Here is a 7,189-nt window from a genome sequence, read left to right as displayed (position 1 = left end):
GCTTTATCTACTGTACACTTATCAAATCGATGAGTACTTAAACCCACATATATAGAATGCTCACCTGTGTGCAAGGTGCCGTGAACTTACCTTGCTTCATTTGCGGCAACGAGTCCAAAACTCTGCTGCATCCATTTTTAATCACTGATGTTTTGAAACTACCCATATTTATGTGAAAATCTTGGTGAAGCTTTTAGCAGTTCAAAATACACATGTAAACACAGATACTGACCTGTTCTTCTTCACTGGTAATTATTTTAAACAGTAACGTGTTACGTTAGATCCTTATTGGAGTAAGCGACTGCCAACACTTAGCAAAACATATGGGTATGTACATAAAATTCTTGCTTGGTTCTAGATAGGTATGTAAAAACTCATTTTAGCAAATATTATGTTTACAATACTTCATAATAGCTCAGCAAGTGCCTGAAATTTTTGTCTGTGGAGAGGAAGACTGCTCTCCTCTATTTTGTCCAAAAGTTGTTGGAGGAGCATCACTTGCACTCCCTATACATCTTTTCATATAAGCTTTTGAATTATGTTGGCTGCTACCTGCATATTCTGCTTTTCCTTGAGTAAGTGAACATGCTTAACTTTATTTCCTTTTTCAAAGGCATGTTCAGCAATGAGCTCGTTGATTTATATCTCTGTAGTAGAATAAACTTCTTCCAAAAGGCAAGTTAAGCCATGTTTTACCATAAGCAGTCTGAGTAGTTACTAGAGCAGTGCAATGCAGCCAGGACATACTAGTGAGCTAGCATACAGCTGGCGTGTTACCTGCTGATATACGGACTGGATGAGCAGGCAGTGAGGTGGACTGAAAACTGGCTGAATGGCTGAGCCTGGAGGGTGGTGATCAGCGGCATGAAGTCTATTTGGAGGCAAGTAACTAGCTGTGTACCCCAGGGGTCAGTACTGGGCCAATCACGTTTAACATCTTCATTAATGATCTGGATGATGGGGCAGCATGTATCCTCAGCAAGCTTGGAGATGACACAAAACTGGGAGGAGTGGCTCATATCTCAGAGGCTCATGCTGCCATCCACAGGGACCTTCAACGGGCTGAAGAAATGGACTGACAGGAACAGCATGAAGTTCAACAATGAGAATTGCAAACTCCTGTACCGGGGGAAGAACAATCCCAGGTACAAGTATGTGCTGGAGGCCGCCCAGCTGGAAAGCAGCTTGGCAGAAAAGGCCCTGAGGGTCCTGGTGGACACCACGTTGAACGTCAGCCAACAATATGCTCTTGCCACAAAGAAGACTAATGGTATCCTGGGCTGCATTAGGAGGAATGTTTAAGATGATTAAGGGACTGGAGCATCTCTCTTACAAAGAAAGGCTAAGAGAGCTGACACCGTTTAGCCTAGTACAGAGAAGGCTCAGGGGGATCTTTTCAATGTTCCTAAATACCTGAAGGGAGGATGCACAGAGAATGGAGACAGGCTGTTCTCAGTGGTGCCTAGTGACAAGACCAGAGACCATGGACAAACTGAAACATGGGAGGTTCCCTCTGAACATCAACTTTTTTACTTTGAGGGCGACTGAACGCTAGCACAGGTTGCCCAGAGTGATGGTGGTCTTCATCCTTGAGGTATTCAAAAGTCATCTGGGCATGCCCTTGGCAACGAGCACTAGGTGGCCCTGCTTGAGCAGAGGGGCTGGAGCAGATGACCTCCAGAGGTCCCTTCCCACCTCAACCACTCCGATTCTGTGAATGTGGCTGTGTATTTTAAGAATGACTTTTGCCTTTCAAACCACAGAGAAACATGGTTTCAGAACTGTCTGTGGTGACTGGTGGTTTTCCTTCTTATCCTCTTCAATAATACATCTTCCTTACCCACATTTTATGTTCTTTGAGCTTAAATCGTGAGGTTTAAGTCATACTGAATCTAGCAAAACCTTCCGTACAACTAACTGGTGAATGTGGCTTTTTCTGTAGCAACCAATTGATGTACAGTATCTGTAATTTCATGTCACCAGACTCTGTTCCTTGCAGGATGGTGTTCCCCAATTGCTTATCATATTGCTGGTCTTCAGGCATTTAGGCTGAAATTTCCCAAGTTGTGTTTCTTCTGTAGGCTCTCTTTGAAAACTGAAAACACTGAAAACTGTTCTGGATATCTAAAAATAGAAGGCAATATGTCATTTTAAAGCTGCTGACAATTCTTGGGTTTACTTGAAATTTTTAAGCAGGACTTCAAATTTGGCAAGACAACAGATCATCTCCTTTTGGGGGAATACAGGCTTTGTCAGAAATCTTATGAATAGTCACTGAAATTTGACCAAGCTATTAGCATCTGAAAACTTCAATCACAGCTGTTCAAAAGCAACATAAACTTTTAAAGCATAGTCTAAGAAACATCTCTTACAACAATTTTCGAATGTATAAACATCTTTAACATGTTATGAATGGACCAATAGATTATTTTTTTTTAAATAAATCTTTACTGATAAAGCAGCTATCCCTTTCTTCCTCCTGAAATAATGTTAAGAGTCTTCCAGGGAGGCAGCTGGGAAGCAGAAGTTAGGCCAGTAGATGTAGGGAGACAGAGACTTGATCCCCAGCTGCTGCTTCCAAACTGGTCTGAGTGGTCTGTAAGAAGCAGAAAGACCCAGAGCCAGAGGGGGAAGAGCCAGACTTTCACAGGTCACCTGGAAAACTCTTTGATGGTTTCATCTTTCCCTTATTCTCTCTGTTCTCATCTTCATTGATGAGGATTTCTAGTGGTGGGGCTCCATTTATTGTGTGATGCCATTTTCTTTGTGTCTCAATTCCCACAGTCGGATAGCAGAAACTTCTGTTATTTTGGTATAGGTCACTAGCAGTACATCCAACAAGAAGAAAATTTTAAAATGTCAGATCCAATTCTAATGGTATATAAAATAAAAGATGACACTGCATTATTTTCACACCTTGCCAGAACACTTTCTTCTTACCACAGAAGCAATTAATGTTGCATCATCCTTCTTTTCATATTACTGTCACAGTGCTTGACTTGGGAAAGGAAAGGTAATTTTCAGTTTTCTATATTAAAGTCACACACACACACACATGAAATCTTATTCCTGAAAAAATATTCTAATTTTGAATAAAACTTCTTAAATCTCTGAGGCCAGAAATGAATAAAAATGAAACCATTTGTCGCTTAATGAAATAGACTAATTACAGTGAAGGTTGCTAATATATTTTTTTTCTCCTATATTTTTTGAAAAAAGAAATCCCTCTCTAGAAATGCTGCAAAGACAAAAAAAAGATCTTCAATGTATTGGTATATTTCAACTTTGCAAAGCAGAACTAAGATTTCTGTTCAAAAATCTATTAAAACATTATCTTAGCTAATATTCCTAGAGGGACAGAAAATACAGACTCTGGAGGATTTTTCATTATACGAAGTCTCCAGCCATGGCCCAAACCGAGACCATTACTGTCATTTCACATTTCTGTCAATTAGTGTTCTATCCTTACCTTGCATACTGCTTTTCTTCTTGTCATCAGATATTGAAATAGAAATGTGAAAGGTTTCCTTGCGAGTATGGGTTGAGGAAGGAGCGGGAGCAATTTAGAGGAGGTGTTTGAGGGAATGGGATGTGAGAGAACAGTGGACATCACATTTTGGAGAAAGCATAGCACTTAATATTGAAAGATGTTTGGCTTAAGTCTGTATTTAAAAAAAGAATGAGTGAGGGGATCTTTCAAACTTCGGTGATAGTAATAAGAATACAAAACCATAAATTAGCAGGTAGAATAAAACATGACTTGTCATTTGCAGTCAGCGAACCAAGTGAAAGTGCATTAGTAATATAGTGATTGAGAACAGGCAAAAGACTTTTCATTTTTTAGTCAGTCTTCTGCTTTTAAACAGGATTAGCCAAGTATATGCATAATGAAAATACTCATAGTTACACTACATGTTTATTACCATCAAAATGTCACCTCATGGTCCTAAGAAACACATCATTTTGTTGTTTAATATTTCTGCTGCAGGATTTCTGAGTTGTTCTATGACAGTTTTAATGTTGGACATTGGAGAAGGAAGTCATGGAACCGACGTAAAAGGGGCTGACTTTCAAAGGGTGGGTACATTGCTGTTTCTGAAGTTGTTTTGAAACTATCTACACCTGAAAACCCGAATATTAAGGCACACAAATTAAGTAGTCATTTTCAAAAATGATGGCTGTAAAGTCCAATATCCTTTAGCAGTCCCTTGAGTCAGAGTTAATAGAGTTCTAGCTATGGATTTTTTGCACCCATGTTGGCAAAGAAATGCTATATAATTACATATTACATAGCTGATTGATGGTGGCTTCATGAGCCACACAAAAGGATAATGAGCCATTTCTTTAATAAGAAGTGTTTAATGAGTGATGTTTCTACTTATCCCTTTCTCACTTTAAATGGATACTTTAGCTTTATATCTCTGATTTCCTACATTTCCAGAAAAATACTTCATGTATTAGACCACACATACCAATTTATGAATCACTGGCTTTTCTGGTTTTCCTTAATTGTTATTTTAATAAAACAAATCGTGAAGAGCCAATCAACAACACGTCAGATAAAATGCCAGTAGCAGCTTGCTAGGAGTGAAATACCAGCGGTGCAGTTTCATTCCAGGCTTCTTCATAGAATGGTGTTGCCTTAGTGCAATTTAGTAGTCTATTCCCATTTAAATGGAATTCTCACCTGATACAGAAAAAGCTTAATTTTAAAATGCTGTAAAGTAATAATATATAAATAAATAATACATAAACTATAGCTTTACCTAGTAATATCTGAATGTTTTCTTTACCTCTTTCTTTCAGAACTCTTAGGATTATAAAATAGAAAAACTCATGTTTTCAAACAGCTGGGGATGATGTTTTTGGTTTGTGAATCTTCAAATTGATTAAAGCAGTTTGTTAATATATTAAAATATTTCTCTAATCTCAGAAACATTATAGTCTATTAAAAAAAATTTGTTATGTTCCTCCATTCTTGCACCCCTGTGTTTCTCTGTTTCCCCCTTCTTATCCCATTTATCAGACCTCTCCACCTTGTACCCATTTGGTACTGGTACCGTTTTCAGAAGGCATTCAGCACCTAGCTCCAAACCATTTACTTGCATTTGCCACATAGAAACGCTCAAGTTATTGTTTCCCGTGGCCACAAGGTAATGGTTCCAGAGAAAGAATCTGGTTTCCAGCTAACAAAAGAACCCTTTCTTCTCTATTCAGGGTCACAGATTTGAACTGAAAGCCTGAACTGGAGTGAAGTGGTACTGTTTAATCTTACCTGGACTTAATGCCACAATTATACGAGGTTGGCTTACAGCACAAGACAGATGCTTTAATAAATTTCAGGCCTTCCTAAAGACCACAACATCTCCTAGTAGTACGTCTTGCAGCTGATGGTGGTCATTGCCAGGTGCTTCTTTATATCCAGGTAACTGTCATGGTGGCTGTCATACAACTGAAAAGCATCTTCCTAACCCTTGGCACTTACTGGATGCCTTATACCTGGAGCACAACTATACTATATCCTATATGAAGTAAAAGTGCCTGGTTTTATTCTTCATGTCTGATTCTTGTGGATCTTCCTTTTCTTTGAATTACATAATTTAGTGCCTTCAGAGGGTTTTTTCCCCTGTTTCAGCCTAGCCCAAGGAAATGCATACCGATGTGGTTACAGCTGTTATTAAGGGAGAAAAGCACCAAAAATATACATAGGTACTACGATCATTTTCCTCTTACTTCTATTGCAGGAATAAGTGTGGCAATAGAACCTGCATAGGAAAAAGCATAGCTACTATACAATACATACGGTTTTAATTATACTGCTTGAATTGTACCTCTAAATGTAATGGAGAAGAAACAGAGTGTAGGCGTTGAGGGAGAAGGTTGTAGCCTTCCGCGTGACGCCATGTGAGATGGCCGTGACTGCAGCCCTCCTCGCTCACCCACGCTCTGCTGCACCCGGGCTCGTGCTCACATCTGGAATCAGCGCTGCGCGCTGAGGCAGAGCATTTCATGGGCTACCAATGCATGGTGATTAATGTGCCACGTCATGGCAACATGCGGTAACAACTGTATGGAATGCTTTGACGAGTTTTCCTGGTCTGAAAGGAAAAGGGATATACTCTATTGTCAAATAGTTCTGTTGCCTGCTGCCTACAGAATATGATCTGAGTGATGGAGAAATTCTGACTGATCTCTCTGCATTATGGTTTTCCTGTCCTTGCAGAATTAAGACATGTAATTCTTCACCCTGTGTGTGATAAGCACATAAAGATTATCGCTAACACATTCAGGTCAACAACTTTTCTTCATAATATATGCAATACAGATTTTATGATATCATTTGTTTCATAATAAAATTCTGAACTTGACACACATTTAAAACACATTCATTTCATTAACGACATTTTGTGATGATGAACCAACTTACAGAAAACAGCTTTTTCTTATTGTCTCATAAGAAACTTAAAGTTGGGAATTGTTTAAAAAAACACAATAGATTAAAAACTTTAAAGAATTAGTAATATGAGAAAAAAAAAGAAATACTATTTTTCATTATTGAATGTGCTGCTAAAGGAAAAGTAAAAAACGCCCAGCAATATTGAAATGCTAAAGTTACTTGCACTGAATCTTGTGAATTCATAATGTAGTTTTTGATACTGTAAACAATATACTTGCTGTTTAAGAGCATACTCTGTTAGAAATAAAAAGGATATATACACAAAAGCAGAAAAAGATGATCTCCTTATACCAGTCAAAAGATAAACCCATTTATAAGGGACAGGCTGTAGCATGAAAATAGGCAGCACTTATGGTCCATCTGAATGGATATGGGGAGTGTGATTAAATATTCAACTGAAAGCCAGATGCCACTGTGAAAAATCAAATCTAGTGGGGAAAAAAAGCTCTGCACACTTTGAACGCACTTTTTGGAAGTCTGGAAAACAAAAGAATTTAAGTCAAGAGGATGATAAAAGAGGACACGGGGAGTTGAGTGAATTTTCATTAATCTCCATAGTTATATCAAAAGTAGCCAAAGGCTGAATGCCAGCTTTGCTTAAATTCTGGTCTGATTTGGCGGGTCTTTGGGTATTGGGCTATAGCATTAACTGCATCCTTTTTAATGTACTTCACTCTAAATAATAAATTATTAATGCAATTTTTTTCCTTCTTTTAAAAAAGGAGAAAATGT

This window comes from Falco rusticolus, chromosome 12 (assembly GCF_015220075.1).
Source record: "Falco rusticolus isolate bFalRus1 chromosome 12, bFalRus1.pri, whole genome shotgun sequence".
Taxonomy (NCBI): Eukaryota; Metazoa; Chordata; class Aves; order Falconiformes; family Falconidae; genus Falco; species Falco rusticolus.
The sequence above is the reverse complement of the archived record's forward strand: the minus strand, read 5'-3'. Positions refer to the sequence as shown.